This window comes from Amia ocellicauda, chromosome 11 (genome assembly GCF_036373705.1).
Source record: "Amia ocellicauda isolate fAmiCal2 chromosome 11, fAmiCal2.hap1, whole genome shotgun sequence".
NCBI classification, from domain to species: domain Eukaryota; kingdom Metazoa; phylum Chordata; class Actinopteri; order Amiiformes; family Amiidae; genus Amia; species Amia ocellicauda.
In genome coordinates, this window is record NC_089860.1 from 165,384 (window position 1) to 184,341 (window position 18,958).

At 45.0% G+C, this 18,958-nt stretch overlaps 4 non-coding genes across 4 annotated transcripts; all 4 read right to left on the minus strand.

The window, feature by feature from the left end:
* Window positions 1–305: 305 nt before the first annotated feature.
* trnav-cac (transfer RNA valine (anticodon CAC)) lies at window positions 306–378 on the minus strand. Its single transcript has one exon. It is a non-coding gene; the product is annotated as a tRNA-Val (tRNA).
* Window positions 379–1,950: 1,572 nt separating this feature from the next.
* Window positions 1,951–2,024, minus strand: trnav-cac (transfer RNA valine (anticodon CAC)). Its single transcript has one exon. It is a non-coding gene; the product is annotated as a tRNA-Val (tRNA).
* A 13,863-nt stretch (window positions 2,025–15,887) lies between these two features.
* Window positions 15,888–15,960, minus strand: trnav-aac (transfer RNA valine (anticodon AAC)). The gene has a single exon. It is a non-coding gene; the product is annotated as a tRNA-Val (tRNA).
* An 871-nt stretch (window positions 15,961–16,831) lies between these two features.
* trnav-cac (transfer RNA valine (anticodon CAC)) lies at window positions 16,832–16,904 on the minus strand. The gene has a single exon. It is a non-coding gene; the product is annotated as a tRNA-Val (tRNA).
* Between the last annotated feature and the right edge of the window lie 2,054 nt (window positions 16,905–18,958).

Genomic DNA, 18,958 nt, shown 5'->3' on the forward strand with positions numbered 1-18,958 from the left:
AATTATGACGTAGGAATATTAATAAGCTTAGGGCATACGTCATAACAAAATAGGCCGCGCCCATAAAACCCTACTATCTACTCATAAGAGTAACAGCAATGTCGCCGATCCTGCTACGGTCGTATTGTAACAGCAACAACATGTATCGATTTTAAAACTGTCAGTTCCAGCGCCTCGCAAAGCTACCCTTCTGTGATCGTTTGTTCTCAAGGTCAGGATTTCTTGACACTCCGAGGAAGAGAAAACGATGGCCGGCCGCGTTACAGGGACAGATAACAAAGCACTAGCACGCGTGCACCGCGGGTTGTTTCCGCCCGGTTTCGAACCAGGGACCTGTCGCGTGTGAGGCGAACGTGATAGCCACTACACTACGGAAACCGACCTGTCCTGGTGTTTCGAATGGCTCCCATCGAAGCCGGCTGGTAAAACGCGCACAGGCGTTTCCCGTGGGCCAGCCTGTGAGATAAAGGTTTCTATTTTCACTGACCTATTTTGCATTGCTCAAGGACACATCAGGACACTTTGGAAACTCTTTCAAAGGAAGAACGCCCTGAGCTATGACAAGACTTAGACTTACCCCAACAAGGTGATGCTCACTGGCTTGTTCAAACAGCTGCTGCTCATCTTGTGCCACCATCAGACAATCACAGAGCTATTGTGCCTTCTACACCTTACGGTAGCTTTACTTTAACAATAATAATGACGGCGACCTCGACGACAAAAAGAAAAACAAGAACAACAACAACAACAACAAGAACAATAACATCATCATCAGATTTTAATTAAAAGTGGCTACACCAGCGTTTACAATTTCAACCTGTCGACGGACGGACGCTCTGAGTCCACCAATTTCGGAAACTCCAATGAAGAAAAGCCACCTACCGCCTCCGGGGAACCACGAGGGCAAGCAGGACGAAAAGGGCCGGCCCACAGCAGGCTCTTTCCGCCCGGTTTCAAACCGGGGACCTTTCGTGCGTTAGGAGAACGTGATAACCGCTACACTTCGGAAACTGACACCGTCACCTCTTGCTTAGAACGGTTACCGTTGGAGACTGCTGGTAAAACCGACCCGTCCTGGCGTTTCGAATGGCTCCCATCGAAGCAGGCTGGTAAAACGCGCACAAGCGTTTCCCGTGGGCCAGCCTGTGAGATAAAGGTTTCTATTTTCACTGACCTATTTTGCATTGCTCAAGGGCACATCAGGACACTTTGGAAACTCTTTCAAAGGCAGGACGCCCTGCGCTCTGACAGTGCCTGCACTTAGCCCAACAAGGTGATGCTGAATGGCATGTTCAAACGGCTGGTGGTCTTCCTTCACCACCAGACTATCAGAGCTATTGTGCCTTCTACACCTTACGGTAGCAACAAATCTAACTACTGCTTTACTTTAACAATAATAATGACGGCGACCACGACGACAACAAGAACAACAACAAGAACAACAACATCAACAAGAACAACAACATCATCATCATCATCATCATCAGATTTTAATTAAAAGTGGCTACACCAGCGTTTACAATTTCATCCTGTCGACGGACGGACGCTCTGAGTGCACCGATTTCGGGATACTTCGGAAACTCTTTCAAAGGCAGGACGCCCTGCGATCAGACAGTGCCTGCACTTAGCCCAACAAGGTGATGCTGAATGGCTTGTTCAAACGGCTGGTGGTCTTCCGTCACCACCAGACTATCAGAGCTATTTTGCGCCTTCAACTACATAAGAGTAACAGCAATGTCGCCGATCCTGCTACGGTCGTATTGTAACAGCAACAACATGTATCGATTTTAAAAGTGTCAGTTGCAGCGCCTCGCAAAGCTACCCTTCTTACATCGTTTGTTCTCAAGGTCAGGATTTCTTGCCACTCCGAGGAAGAGAAAACTACAGCCACCCTTGGGGCAGAGAGATGGGGGACGGGTAACACGGCACTGGCACGCGTGCACCACGGGTTGTTTCCGCCCGGTTTCGAACCGGGGACCTTTCGCGTGTGAGGCGAACGTGATAGCCACTACACTACGGAAAACGACCCGTCCTGGTGTTTCGAATAACTCCTATCGAAGCCGGCTGGTAAAACGCACACAGGCGTTTCCCGTGGGCCAGCCTGTGAGATAAAGGTTTCTATTTTCACTGACCTATTTTGCATTGCTCAAGGGCACATCAGGACACTTTGGAAACTCTTTCAAAGGAAGAACGCCCTGAGCTGTGACAAGACTTACAATTACCCCAACAAGGTGATGCTCAATGGCTTGTTCAAACAGCTGCTGCTTGTCTTGTGCCACCATCAGACAATCACAGAGCTATTGTGCCTTCTACACCTTACGGTAGCAACAAATCTATCTACTGCTTTACTTTAACAATAATAATGACAGCGACCACGACGACAACAAGAACAACAAGAACAACAGCAAGAACAGCATCATCATCATCATCATCATCAGATTTTAATTAAAAGTGGCTACACCCGCGTTTACAATTTCAACCTGTCGACGGACGGACGCTCTGAGTGCACCGATTTCGGGACACTTAGGAAACTCTTTCAAAGGCAGGTCGCCCTGCGCTCTGACAGTGCCTGCACTTAGCCCAACAAGGTGATGCTGAATGGCTTGTTCAAACGGCTGGTGGTCTTCCGTCACCACCAGACTATCAGAGCTATACTGCGCCTTCAACTACATAAGAGTAGATTGTAGGGTTTTTTGGGCGCGGCCTATTTTGTTATGATGTATGCCCTAAGCTTATTAATATTCCTACGTCGTAATTGGGGGGCGTGATTTTAGGTAGAGTTATTTCCTTAATTATTCCTACGTCATATCCGTCAGAAAGTGTACACCCATAAAACCCTGAACAACAAGGCCACCCATAAATACCCCCACCCCTCTGAAGGTAATGCCCCGAAACTCTCCTCTCTATTTAAGAACCCGCGCTGCTTTTAGGCAATACCTCTTTAATTCTCAGCATCAGAAACATCCCGCTTCTTCAACATGTCCAGCGACATCAACATGAAACCCCGCAAGAAACAATCCCGGGCAAGGGTTCCTGTACTCACCAATTTAAAGATTGAACGCTCCTGGGTGTTGTTCTGGGGGGCTCGACGGGGTTACCGCTTTAAAAGGGATCCCAGCTATGTTGGAGTGGAGCTTTTTGCTTTGGGAGAGAAGGAGGGTACGTTGGAATCTTTTGAGACGGTAATTGAATACTCTTATGAGGACTGGTTGAAGGTGATGGCCTGGAGAGATCTGGGGCTTGTGGATAAGACTCTAGAAGGCTTGCAAGAGGGTCCAAGAGAATGCAAAATGGAGTCTCCGACTCAGGGTTTTGAAAGGTGGTGAATGGGAAAGCTTGCAGAACTATGGTAGAGTGGTGAAGAGTCTATCTCTAACTACAGATCGTAAGGTTTTGTTTAGCAGTACCCTGATTACAAACCCTATTGAAGGGGGTGTGGAGGATCCAGAAAAACAGGTTACTGAAATTATGTTTGACGCCGTCTGACGGCTCAGGGGCTACTCTCTTCTAAGAGGGCGGTGTGTCGTGACGTAGTGAAGAGATAGGATAAAAGGCGCAACAATTCATTCATGGTTTAAAATTAAAGAGAATGTCTTACCCGAAAGCTGCGGACGTCGACAGGCTCTACAGGCCTCATCAAACCCGGGATCACCCCTGGTTCTATTCCCCAGATTTTGTATATACTCCGGAACCCTCTGACTGCGGTTACCCTCCAAGACCTCAGACCCCGGTCCCTCAGGACGAAACAACATGCGGTGCGATAGATGTCCAAATGAGTCTCGGGGATCCCCAGCCTCTGGAGCTCATGGAGGGCCTCGATTTTGCCGAACTGTCTACCGTCTGTGCGTCTCAGGAGGGGGTCAGTCCAATGGATGTAGAAACACCCCACAAACCACCAGGCGACCCAATGAGCATCGGACTGTCCCGGGGGCGTGATGAATACGCAGGATTTATGCCCGGGGTATGTGACCAAGTAAGCAGAGTAGTTAAAAGCACCCTGGTGTATATTCTGAGTGCTCTCATCGACCGAGCTCTGAAAGAAGTCTGTCGGGGGTGTGAAGTGAATCACCCCAGTCAGTTGAGACACAGTTGTTTGTTTGAACCAGACCGTTACTATTTCCTGTTCTATTTCAACGTGTTTTACAGAAGACTGAACAAACCGTGGCTGAAACCGGCACTAATCAAGGCGCTGTCTTACTCCCACATACATGTCACTGCGGGACAAGTCCAGAAAATCATAGATGAGATTTTGCTGGAGCTGAAAAAGGAGCCGTTTATAACAGAGAAACTTGGGCAGCTGCTCAATGACCTGGATGAGCCGAGTAGAAAAACCGCTGGCAAGCTAAAAGCTTATTTCTTCCGTAAAGAAGTTAAAGCTGGGGGCAGCGACGAAGAATTCGACATCTACGCCACTGATTCAGACTCTGACCTGAACTAAGGGACTTTGAACATGGGGAATGTTCTGGACTGCTTCTGCAACTGGTTCTGTCATCAACAGCTAACCATGCAGCTAACCTGAGAGCGCTATTACACCATGTGCTTGACAGAAAAGTAGCCATAGCGAGCCTTTTCTCTACAGATTTAACCATCGATGAGGATCAACTTTCAAACCTGGAAAAGTTAATGGCTGCTGTAACAAAGACCGGAGGGTACGAACACTGGGATGAAGCGCTCAAGGGGGCCAAGAATGATATTAGGCCATTTCATCAACATCTGAATGACCTTTTACTGAGCATGTTTAATACACCTCTGTTTACTTTTAAAATAGGTCATATTGTTGTTTTATTTACATATGTAACTGAGGTGTGTGCCTACAAGATAAAGAAACAGGTATATTTGTTGATATAGATCAAGTAACCAATCATCTGATTTCTTTTTGTCTGGACCGTAGAAAAAATTGTTGTGTATGTTATACTTTTCTCAAATGTGTAAAAAGGGGTATCTGCTCTCCTGAAGTTGAATAAAAAACCTTGTATAAAAACTTTGCGCATAGTGTGGGTCTGTGTGGTTATTTGACAGAATGACTCGGCAAGCTCCCCAAATGCAGGAACTATACTACAACCCAGCCAAGATTGGGGGTTTGGCGGGTAAGAAGGGTTTTCAAAGAGGATTCGCTGAGGCCGGAGTGAAGGTTAATGATGTGGTTGTTTCAGAATGGTTACGGGAACAAGACGCCTATACCTTACATAAACCTCTCAGGATTAACTTTAAAAGAAACCGCGTATATGCAACTGACATAGACTCACAATGGCAAATGGATCTAGTCGATATGTCAAATTTATCAAAACATAATAATGGTCACAAATTGATGTTGATGTGTATCGATGTGTTATCAAAATATGCCTGGGCTCGCATTCTACATAATAAAACAGGTCGGGCGGTGACAAGGGCCTTTGAGGATATATTGTCCCAGGGTCGATGTCCTAAAAAACTGCAGACTGATAAAGGAAAAGAGTTTCTCAACAGAGAATTTCAGAATCTACTGAAGAGACACAAAATATATCATTTCACCACCGGTAATGAGCTTAAGGCATCGGTAGTGGAGAGGTTTAACCGCACCATAAAGACCAAAATCTGGAGATATTTTACAGCGGTCAACACGTTCAAGTATTTTGATAAAGTTCAGGATTTTATCGATGCTTACAACCAAGGGTATCACACCAGTATTAAAATGAAGCCTATAGATGTTGATCAAAGTAATTCTTTTAAGGTCTATATAGAATTATACGGACCGTTTATTAAGAAGGGAAAAACTACTTATAAGTTCAACATCGGTGATGTGGTTCGCGTTTCAAAGCTAAGGAGTACTTTTGCCAAAGGTTATGAACAAACATTTTCTGACGAATATTTTACAGTTACCGAACAGTTGGCTAGAGACCCCCCCGTGTACCGGTTAAAAGACTATGACGGGGAGGATATAGAAGGAACGTTTTACGAAGCCGAGTTACAAAAAATGATTGTGGGTAAAGACAGTGTATACAGAGTTGAAAAGATATTAGCTGAAAAGACCCAGAACCGGAAAAAATATGTGTTGGTGAAATGGCTTGGACGGCCTGAAAAGTTCAATAGTTGGGTCCCGGAACAACAGGTTTGCGATATTCAATCCTTATAACAACATGCCCGCGGGTGTGATGGGGGCATTACTTTCGGTACTCAAGATGGAATCAGGAGGCTTCTACGTGACTCTACCCAGTAACGCCTCTCTCGATATATACCCTAAAAATGAAATATCCAGTTACACGGTACAATTTGGAAAATCTATAGATCTAAGGGGGTCGTGGGAAGTGGGGTTGGCGGAAATACAGTATCCTTACACTTGGGCTGTTTTACAAGATAAGGATGCCACCTTCGCCATTTTTGATGATGTTAAAATCAATGGACATTCACGATACAAGGAGGTTATTATGACAATGTGGATAAAATATTAGATGAGATTCATAAACAGTTCTCAGAAGGCACCCCCAACATCAAGCTATATTACAACCCTATTAAAAACAGAGTGTACAAGGTGTCAAAACCAGGTATTAGCATTCAAACCAGCGGCCAACTGGGGCGTATATTAGGGTTCTATTCTGACACAGAGAGCAGGTTCTCAGAAGTGGTGGGGCGGCTTTTACACTCTTTATGTGTATACGGATATCATAACCCACCAGAGGGTTGGGGATAGTTATGTCACCCTTTTGAGAAATGTACTTATTAAAGGTAAAAGCAATGACATGGTCACAATTACTTATGACAAACCACACTACGTAGCAGTCTCAAAGATCCACTTTGACAACATCACGATCGAAGTAAAATCGGATCAGAATATCAACGTACCCTTCCGCTTCGGTAAAGTTAATGTCAAACTACATTTTAGACCCCTGAAACAGTGTGTACATTATTAAAATGGCTACCTCGAGGGGTTATGTAGATCCTAGCGCCTATGTGGATTATTACAAGATGCAAGCCGGGAACGGCTTGCCCGGTATTGTAGGAGCCCCCACAATGTATGGCGCCGGTCTAGGAGGACTCTTTCGTGGTCTCTTTAGAATGGCCGTACCCCTGCTTAAGAGAGGCTTTGCTATAGCCAGACCCCACTTGAAATCAGCGGCTAAAAATATTGTTAGTGACGTGTTCACCAATGTTATGAACCGGGCAGCTAGCCATGAGCATCAGGAGGGTTCGGGTCTCATGGTAATGGCGAGGAGGGGGGTAAAAGAAGAATCAGCATGTGTCCACCAGGGGGCGACGAAGATCCGTGGCTAACAAAAATCGAAGAATCTCTCATTCTCCAACATATCGTGGAAATTTCAGACACGGCCCCTCTGGAGTTTTTTATAGCTGGCAATGGCGAGGATTATATTGATTTGAATAACACATTTATTTTAATGAACTGTAAAGTGACTGATGAGGATGGCGATGCAATCGAGAAGACGGCCAACGCTGGGGTCATCAATTACCCGGTGGCCACCATGTTTTCACAGGTGGATGTGACCCTGGGAGATCGGCTCATTAGTCAAAGCAGCAATACTTACCCCTATAGAGCCATGATGGAGTGTATCCTTAATTATAGTGAGGAGACCCTGAGCAAACAGTTCAGCCCCGGCCTTTTCTTCAAAGACATCCCGGAAGCTATGGACGACAAGGATCCAGAGGGACTCAATAAGGGTTTGCAAAAAAGAACGGCCTCTTCAACAGAAGGGAGGACCTTTGAGCTAATGGGGCATATCCATGCAGACATATTTTTCCAAGAAAAACTCATGCTCAACGGGGTAGACATTAAAATTAAAATGATCCGTAGTAAAAGTGCTTTTTGTCTGATGACACCTGATACTGAAAAATATATACTGACCATATTATCGGCCTCGCAGTTTGTGAAAAAAGTGTCCGTCTCCCCGGCGGTTAAACTAGGACACACGCAGGCGTTAATGACGGCAAACGCCAAGTACCCGATCGAAAGAGTCTACATGAAAGTCCACAGTATCCCCGCAGGGACACGGGTGATGAACCAGGAAAATCTGTTTCTAGGACAGCTCCCAAAACAGGTTATTATAGGTCTCGTGGATAATGATGCATTTACCGGGGTTTACAACAAGAACCCCTTTAACTTTAAACATTATAACGCGGAATTTATAGCGTTGTACGTCGATGGTGTGCAGGTTCCATCCAGACCTTTTCAACCTGACTTTGAAAACGGCAATGCGGTTCGTGAATATTACAGTCTAGTACTGGCTACGGGTCGCCATCTCAAGGATCAAACTCTGCTGATCGATCGCCGGGAATACTGCAGCGGTTACACCCTGTACGGTTTCAACCTGACCCCTGATGAAGAGTGTGGACAACATTTTTCACTGATGAAGACGGGCAATATGCGTTTGGAGATGCGTTTCAAGCAGCCTCTACCACGCACTGTAAATATGGTCGTGTATGCTGTGTTTGACAACATTATTGAGGTGAATCAGAGGAGAAACGTTATGTATGATTATTATTAAAATGAACACCAGAGAGCTCAACCACATCATGAATGCCCTGGCCGGCTCACGGAAACTGTTTCAAGGAGTCTACGCCTGCGATCAGCTGCCTAAATTTAAGATCAAGAATTTACCTGCAATGTACATAATCAACACACACCCTAAAAATATGCCCGGAGAACATTGGCTGGCTATTTATCTAAGGGAGGACCACCGTGGTGAATTTTTTGATTCCTATGCAAACCCCCCGGATTTCAGACCTTTCCCTCGGAAGATCAATAACTTTCTGCTCAACAACTGTCAAGAAACCATTTACAGCGGTCGTCAAGTACAAAGTCTTCAGACCTTCACTTGTGGTCAACACTGTGTGTTTTTCTTATATCATAGATCTAAAGGAAGGTCATACCCCGATATTATGGCCTTGTACAGTGAGGATTTAGACCAAAATGATAAAAAAGTGGCAGAGTTTGTCAGTACACTGTGGACCCCCCCTTATAACACAATGACTTACGACCCTAGACAGCCATGTATACAGATGGGGTGTTCTTGTGAGGATTTTAAAAGATGTCATGCGTGTTAAGGTGAAAAAATAATGAAAACAGCCTTTGAATCATTAGTTTTGTTTTTATTCAAAACAATTCTAATACAAAGCACGGGTTATGTTATAAATAAATGTACAACATTTGAAAATAAAAAAAATAAAATAAAAAATTGTTTGTCGGGTCATTATTTACAGGGGAGACAAATAAAAACATGAGATTAATAAGCTTCCCAACGATGGATAGATCCTGAGGATGGTCGCTCAGCACGGTCAGAGTAATGAGATATCGGAGTCAGATCAGGCTCCACCTCTTTACACAGATGGATTTTTTGTCGCGTTTCCTGGTTAGGAACTGTGGATTGGGGCATGTTCAGACAGGCCATCGCCTGTAGGAAAGCATTCCAGCCTACAGGTCGGCGACTATCGGGTACCTTATTAGTGCTAGTGACACTCTTCAACAAATCAAACGTGTGAACCTTTGATCAGTTGTCCTTTAAAAACAAATTCACCCTGTTCATTCCAAGCCGTTACCCGCGGTTTCTGAACCATTTTGTGCAGGATATATTGTGCATGTCTTTTGCTTCTGGCCGGCATGTTTCTCAAAACATCCGTTACAACATCTCCCTCTGAACTCTCAACAGGTTCGGTCACCGCAACATCTTTATCAACCGTACCCCCCGCATCAGCCCCAGAACCATTTTCTTGAGAGGCCATGGTTAAAGTTAAAATGTTTTGATCTTTTTCACCCTGTCTAGCCAGACGGAGGTAGCGCTGTAACGTGTTGGTATACAACTGGGCTTTGGAATACTGATTTAAATCGGCCCTGGCCTGTATAGCATTCATTTCAGAGTCCAGGTTGTTTTCGGCCGTTTGTCTAATGGGCTCTGGCCCGACAACATTTTTTCTCAGTTTCTCAAGCTGCTCCTGAGGGATCAAAAACATTTTCTGAGCATATTCCATTATTAACCCACTCTGGAAGCTAGAAGACTGGTTAGGAAAGGCACGGCTATGCTCAACAGCGGTCCTATAAAACCCCCGGTTTGATTAATCTTCTTTCTTTTTCTTTTAATAGAATACTTCTTATTAGTGATGATCTTGATAACCGCTTTTTGTTTTTTGAGTTTAGAATGTTGAGAAGGGGTTAGGGGTATATTACCGCGTAAGATGTTAAAAGCTATTTCACACAGGGTCTCGATCAAATCCGAGGGGGCCCCTGCCAGCACAGCTTTCCTATGGCGCGGGCTCCCCTCAAATAACATTTGCAAAAGTGGCAGATTTCTTTTAATCCGAACAGACATTCTTATTTATTTCCTTTTCTTTAGCACATACACTGCCGGCCAATCGGGCGGGCACAAACCTGTTCTGAGGCGAAAGTCTTCTGGGGTTTGTGCTTTTAAGTCTGCAATCAAGTACCCGTAGGGTTTTTTGGTGGCATCCTCAAATGCCTCCAAAAAGAACTTGGTCTGGTTAGGGTACATTTGACGAGCCAAGACGGTGACTTGTAGTTTATCTCTGGGGTTTTTAAAAAGAATTATATAATTGGCATTTAAATTAATAGTGCGGCTTTTTTTACCTTGAAAAAATAGATTTTGAACTAAATAAAGAATACTTAAATTCCTATGATGAGTGTACTTTGTGAAAGCTTTTTCCACTTCACTGTTGTCACCGGCCTGCTCCATCAGGTCATCAAGGATCACTAGATTAGTTTGACCGGGCGGGAACAAGTCATCGTCACACAACGAGGCGGGGAGACCTTGCACAAATTTCAGATTATTTTTTTTCGAAGCCAAATCATCGTAGAGAGGTTGCCAGCAAGAGTAACACCACACTATGTTGTCAAGAGCTTGGGACACGGTTGCGTCCACATCTTCTATGATGTTCTTTATAAGATAGCTCTTCCCCGAATTGGAGGGACCGGCTATAATACAGGAGAAAGGGTGTTGAAGTCTGTTATCAAAACCACCGCTAATATCCATAAGGCAGAGTGGTATAATCAGTCTTCAACACTCTTTTATTGTACACCACCCTGAACCGTTTGTTTAGTGATCTATTTTCCAACGTGTACCCCTTTTTATTGCGATAGATCTGATTTCCGGCTGTAATAATCTCACGAGGAGGCGCGTCTTTCTCGGTTACAAAACTTTCTACCAGGGTCTTCAGAGACTTGATGTTAATGAGCTTGTTGTTACAATGGTTCAGAGTGAAACCCTTAACTTTCATACAGGTCTTACCCGCAGCCGTTCTGTATGCGTCTTAGGACCCCCTGAAACAAACTCCACTATGTGGTCCTGAGGATCTAGTTCGCTCGTTAACTCCCCAAGGTAGTCCCCGAGGGGAGGGACCCAATCCCCTGGCCTGGTGACAAAGATTACAGAGTCAGTATCATGATAGAGCGTGCGTTCCTGCAACTGATCCATTAAGTTGTACAGTTCAAGCCGGGCGTAAGCCGTGGTAAAAACCGCTATGAAAACATTAACGTTCCCCTGTTTGGTGGGGAAATCTTTAGGGGCCCTCCACTGGACCTGTGCCACGTGGTCATTTAAGAATTGAAAGTGTGATACTGCATGTTGTTTGGAAAACATAAATTCTATAAACTGTTCAGGGGTTTTAATCAAGGTTGTGTTTAGACGGTAATTTCTTTCCCCAAACTTACCCCACAGACTGTTTAAAATCAGTTTGGACATTTGTCTCTTGGCGGGGTTTACAGTTATGTTCCTGCAACTTGGTGATGTCTGAAAAGGCAACCATCTGTTGAGAGTTTAAGCCGGCCCTCTGATGAAGCATTAAAGCCTCTTGCAGAGCTTGGGGTTCAGGCATGTCGGGGGTGAGTAGTTTTATTAAACTGTAAGCAAAACAGAGCTTATTGTCCCCACTGGAACTCACCACTAATTGCCTGAGCTTGGTCCTAATTATGTCGTTCTTCAAGCATTTCGACAGTCTTCTAAGCGCCCCACCCTCAGGGTTACGAACCACATTCATTACCAGAGACAGACTTTCATCAGCTAAGATGGCTGCGTTTCTTTGCAATAACGCTTCGATTTTAGCCAGACATCTAAATTATCTCCACTCAGCATTACAGATAGGTTGCTAAACAAATCATCCCCTCTGAGTTCTAACTGTACAACATCTCGAGGTCTGACCCTTTCAGCAACCTGTTCAAGCATTTTCTGCAAGGCCTCGTGTATGTTGACAAATATTTCTGCATAATTGTCACAATTTAAAAGTTCTGCAAAATTAAAACGCTGAATCATTTCAAAATTGTTATAGGCCGGTCTATCTATAATCACGGGATCACTGGTACTCTTGGACACATCATCATTTTGAACAAAGCCTTCACCCCCTACATTCTCACAGAGCATGTCCTCCACAGCCTTATCAGTCTCAGAACCCTCCACATTCCGAACACCCCCACTGCTGACATCTACAAAACCCCCTTTTTGAGGAGGCTCATTGAAAGCCTGTAAAAGTCCTTCAAAGATATCCAACCGGTTAATGTCAAGACCCTCCTCTATAGTGATGGCTGCTTCTGCCGCCATCCTGTGTTCTAATTGTTTCAAATCATTTATAATAGGGGCAGAATTTGGTCGGGGTAGCTCCTCCAAAGACTCCACCATTTCAAACAAATCGGGGTGAACTAGGGGGTGAACCTCTATAAGCGCTACCGGTGGGAGGTGGTTATTTAGATCATTGACCATCTGTAACAGGTCGGGGTTCACCGGTAAGTCTGTTAATTCACATTCTATCGGTGGTAATTGGGGGTTATTTAAATCATTTATCATTTGTAATAGTTCCAGGTTCATTGGGACATCAGAGGAGTTCACAACAGGGCCGGGGATGTTCTCTCGGGAAGGTCTTTTTGGGGCCCTAGCTTGTTCATAATCCTTTAGTTTGTGAGTTCTTTTACCAAGTCAGGACATTTTTTAATTTATTTTTTATTTTTCCAACAACCCACAATAGTAAGGCGTTTTGTGTCTATTAAAACATTAAATACGGTACAATTCGTTAGTAAGGGTATTAATAAGGGTGTTTTGGCTCTCTATCAGCAGGTTTTGCCCCACTAACACAAGTCTTTGATTTTGTAACAAAGTATGTAGCAACTCATGCCGACCTTCAGGAAGTAGCTCCGGGGGCTGGTGGCCTGGCTCAGCTTCAAAGGATGGTCGCTCCGGTAAATCTCGGTCGAAGGAGGCAAGGAGCGAGTGTATACTCATGGACGGAGACCAAGAAGGCCTTTGCGGTGACACCCTGGCCAAGCGCGGGGTTACTGTTCCGCGTTTCGGTAGCCAAGAAATGGGTCTGGGGGGACGATGTTGAAACTAGGCCGTCGTTGGGTGGTGTGTCAGCCCTGACTGACGGCGACCCCTGAGGTTGTTGGATGCCTGTATTTGTTCCGCCCGACAATGCGGCGGGCTGAATCTGGGGTGTTGAATTACCCCCAGAAGGCTGTGGCCTGAGTAGATGTTGGGGGGTCTCCAAGACCACCGTGGGGGATCCTCTCGGTGATCTCACCGGGAAAGATGTTTGATCCCACTTAGACGGGGTAATTGTCCTCAATAGCTCATTCACAGAATGACTATCCCAAGAGTCTTGGGAAGAATAAAAATATACATTACATTTACATCTTTAAACGGCGACAGAAATCAAACTTAAAACAACATGTCCAGGACATTCAAAACCTTTAGCTTTTTTAGACCTTTGAAAATAGCCTTAGACATTCACTACAACGCCTTATTATTTACAGACAATATATTTATTAGGACTTGATAATAAATTTAAAACAGAGAAGCCGCTGTAAATAAACTGTTTCTTAAATGTTTCTTTAAAAACTGTAATATTGTTAATAAAACACACACACACACAACAACATTTCATTTTTAAACGAACCTTCCAAGTGTAAACGCTTCCTGATCCCGGGACTTCCTGTTTCACAAACGTTTTCACGATCTGTTTAAATATTAAATACAATGAACACCTTCAAGCCTTTTCCTACAACCACTTTAAAACAGAAGTATAATAGCGGGAGATAAGCCAAACAACTTACTAAACCCTTTCGGACGGCTTTACTTCCTAACCAGACGGTACGGCAATCGGTCATTTCTAAACACGTTCCCCAGAAACAAGCATAGACCTGTCCGGACTTCTAAAGATCTTTCCCAGAACCCCCCGCCCTACAGGAAACGGTCACCCATCGCTTAAATATTAGCCCTCAACGGGCAAACAAAGCCCTTTTAAAAACATTAAAGTTTGAAAGATCTTACTTACCTCCACAGAATAATCGTTTCTTATGTTTTTCGGCTGGTTTAGCTTTTTGCACCGCTGTGAAGGTAAGAGACATGTTTAACCTTTAACCACACCGCTTTATAAAAAGCTTTAACCTCTTACAGGCTGCAGATATATACTCACAGCTATCAGATACCGGGGCTGACGGCCTTTCAGATTCTTGAAAGGTTACGGTTCTCGAAGGTAAAACGAAACAAGCCCTCGATGTGGAAGGCCTTTCGTTGTCTCGAACCACGTTTCTTAATACTGTTAGACAGGATAATTTTTTAAAATTAACAAAACTGGACTCAAACATCTTACAGAAACGTTATACAAACAAACAGGGGTTTAGTTCTTACCCGGTCGGCAGACAGCCTGTCTAGGGACAACCACTTCTCTTGGTCGATCCTCGGAGACATTAATCACAGGCCTTTCGATAGTTTCTGTGTAATTAAAGAGACCGGCATTAATATATATTAAAACGTTTTCATAACTCTAATGAGCCGCTTCAAAACCACACACACCCATGCATAAGAACCCATGAGCGCAAACACAAAAATCTTACCGTCGTTGTTCCAGATGATCTCCTCAGCGTTGGGAATTAACTCCTGTTGACTGGCTGAAAAATAATTTTACAGAACTTAAAACAGATGTTATAGCCTTATTTACAATACATGCACACAACACGCTCTGAGTCAATGAAAAGAATCTGAAGACTTGCCTAAAAACTCGTTTAAATCGAATCGCTGATGTTGTTTCCGGACATTGTTGATCTTTAGTCTTAAATCGAAAGGTCAGCATGAGTCTGTCGAGCTGAAGACCAGACCTTCATACTTATACTGATGGCCACATGCCGGATCTGCTTGTAAGGCATTGTTCTGGTCTGGCCTTTGTGCCGCCCTGTTACCAATTAACATATCAAAACCAACCAATAAAATGACACTGCATCAAATTTCAAATAGAAACCAAGATGGAGACGATCTCTCTCCTCTCTACTCTAAACTTTTATTAGAACCTTTTGGTCTCTCAAAAAAACATTTTTAAACATCAAGACCTATAGTCAACAACCACTAAGAATATTTCAGGCCTTTATAAGCACTAAAAAACAACCTGAGCCTAGAAAATAACTATAAAGATCAAAAAAACTAGCGCTTTTACAGTGATTTTTTTTTTTTTTATAGCGATGCTTTGTTTGGTATTAAACAAGTCACAAACTACTCAGAACAGCGTTTATCCCCGCAAAAGATATATTTGGGTTTATTTTACAAAGCTTATAAATTATATAGGTTAAAAGTATTCTGAATGTTTTGATATCACACGCCATACCAACTGTTGTCTTCTACACCTTACGGTAGCAACAAATCTAACTACTGCTTTACTTTAACAATAATAATGACGGCGACCACGATGACAACAAGAACAACAACAACAAGAACAACAACAACAACATCATCATCATCATCATCATCAGATTTTAATTAAAAGTGGCTACACCAGCGTTTACAATTTCAACCTGTCGACGGACGGACGCTCTGAGTGCATCGATTGCGGGCACTCCAATGAAGAAAAGACACCCACCGCCTCCGGGGAACCACGAGGGCAAGAATGACGAAAAGGGCCAGCCCACAGTAGGCTGTTTCCGCCCGGTTTCAAACCGGGGACCTTTCGCGCGTTAGGCGAACGTGATAACCGCTACACTACGGAAACTGACACCGCTGCCTCTTGCTTCAAATGGTTACCGTTAAAGCCTGCTGGTAAAACGGGCTCAGGTGTTTCAGGTCGGCTAGGCTGTGAGATGGCGTCTGAAGTGCGGCGAAAGGATGCCATTTTCACTGACCTGTTTGGCATTGCTAAAGGGCACATCAGGACACTTCGGAAACTCTTTTAAAGGCAGGACGCCCTGCGCTCTGACAGTGCCTGCACTTAACCCAACAAGGTGATGCTGAATGGCTTGTTCAAACGTCTGGTGGTCTTCCTTCACCACCAGACTATCAGAGCTATTGTGCCTTCTACACCTTACGGTAGCAACAAATCTAACTACTGCTTTACTTTAACATTAATAATGACGGCGACTACGACGACAACAAGAATAACAACAACAACATCATCATCATCAGATTTTAATTAAAAGTGGCTACACCAGCGTTTACAATTTCAACCTGTCGATGGACGAACGCTCTGAGTGCACCGATTTCGGGACACTTCGGAAACTCTTTCAAAGGCAGGACGACCTGCGCTCTGACAGTGCCTGCGTTTAGCCCTACAAGGTGATGCTGAATGGCTTGTTCAAACGGCTGGTGGTCTTCCGTCACCACCAGACTATCAGAGCTATACTGCGCCTTCAACTACATAAGAGTAACAGCAATGTCGCCGATCCTGCTACGGTCGTATTGTAACGCAACAACATGTATCGATTTTAAAAGTGTCAGTTCCAGTGCCTCGCAAAGCTACCCTTCTGCGATCGTTTGTTCTCAAGGTCAGGATTTCTTGCCACTCCGAGGAAGAGAAAACGACGGCCGGCCTTGGGGCAGAGAGATGGCGACGGGTAACACGGCACTGGCACGCGTGCACCGCGGGTTGTTTCCGCCCGGTTTCGAACCAGGGACCTTTCGCGTGTGAGGCGAACGTGATAGCCACTACACTACGGAAACCGACCCGTCCTGGTGTTTCAAATGGCTCCCATCGAAGCCGGCTGGTAAAACGCGCACGGGGGTTTCCCGTGGGCCAGCCTGTGAGATAAAGGTTTCTATTTTCACTGACCTATTTTGCATTGCTCAAGGGCACATCAGGACACTTTGGAAACTCTTTCAAAGGAAGAACGCCCTGAGCTATGACAAGACTTACACTTACCCCAACAAGGTGATGCTCAATGGCTTGTTCAAACAGCTGCTGCTCGTCTTGTGCCACCATCAGACAATCACAAAGCTATTGTGCCTTCTACACCTTACGGTAGCAACAAATCTAACTACTGCTTTACTTTAACAATAATAATGACGGCGACCACGACGACAACAAGAAAAACAAGAACAACAACAACAACAAGAACAAGAACAACAACATCATCATCATCATCATCATATTTCAATTAAAAGTGGCTACACCAGCGTTTACAATTTCAACCTGTCGACGGACGGACGCTCTGAGTGCACCGATTTCGGGCACTCCAATGAAGAAAAGCCACCCACTGCCTCCAGGGAACCACGAGGGCAAGCAGGATGAAAAGGACCGGCCCACAACAGGCTGTTTCCGCCCGGTTTCGAACGGGGGACCTTTCGCGCGTTAGGCAAACGTGATGACTGCTACACTACGGAAACTGACACTGTGGCCTCTTGCTTCGAACGGTTACCGTTGGAGCCTGCTGGTAAAACGGGCTCAGGCGTTTCAGGTCGGCTAGGCTGTGAGATGGCGTCTGTAGTGCCGCGAAAGGATGCCATTTTCACTGACCTGTTTGGCATTGCTAAAGGGCACATCAGGATACTTCGGAAACTCTTTCAAAGGCAGGACGCCCTGCGCTCTGACAGTGCCTGCACTTAGCCCAACAAGGTGATGCTGAATGGCTTGTTCAAACGGCTGGTGGTCTTCCGTCACCACCAGACTATCAGAGCTATACTGCGCCTTCAACTACATAAGAGTAACAGCAATGTCGCCGATCCTGCTACGGTCGTATTGTAACAGCAACAACATGTATCGATTTTAAAAGTGTCAGTTCCAGCGCCTCGCAAAGCTTCCCTTCTGCGATCGTTTGTTCTCAAGGTCAGGAATTTTTGCCACTCCGAGGAAGAGAAAACGACGGCCAGCCTTGGGGCAGAGAGATGGGGACGGGTAACACGGCACTGGCACGCGTGCACCTCGGGTTGTTTCCGGCCGTTTTCGAACCAGGGAATTTTTGCGTGTGAGGCGAACGTAATAGCCACTACACTACGGAAACCGACCAGTCCTGGCGTTTCGAATGGCTCCCATCGAAGCCGGCTGGTAAAACGCACACAGGCGTTTCCCATGGGCCAGCCTGTGAGATAAAGGTTTCTATTTTCACTGACCTATTTTGCATTGCTCAAGGGCACATCAGGACACTTTGGAAACTCTTTCAAAGGAAGAACGCCCTGAGCTATGACAAGACTTACACTTACACCAACAAGGTGATGCTCAATGGCTTGTTCAAACAGCTGCTGCTCGTCTTGTGCCACCATCAGACAATCACAGAGCTATTGTGCGTTCTACACCTTACGATAGCAACAAATCTAACTACTGCTTTACTTTAACATTAATAATGACGGTGACTACGACGACAACAAGAACAACAAGAACAACATCAACAACAACAACAACAACAACAACATCATCAACATCATCAGATTTTAATTAAAAGTGGCTACACCAGCGTTTACAATTTCAACCTGTCGACGGACGGACGCTCTGAGTGCACCGATTTCGGGCACTCCAATGAAGAAAAACCACCCACCGCCTCCGGGGAACCACGAGGGCAAGCAGGACGAAAAGGACCGGCCCACAGCAGGCTGTTTCCGCCTGATTTCTATCGGGGGACCTTTCGCACGTTAGGCAAACGTGATAACCGCTACACTACGGAAACTGACACCGCCACGTCTTGCTTCAAACGATTACCGTTGAAGCCTGCTCGTAAAACGGGCTCACGCATTTCAGGTCGGCTAGACTGTGAGATGGCGTCTGAAGTGCTGCGAAAGGATGC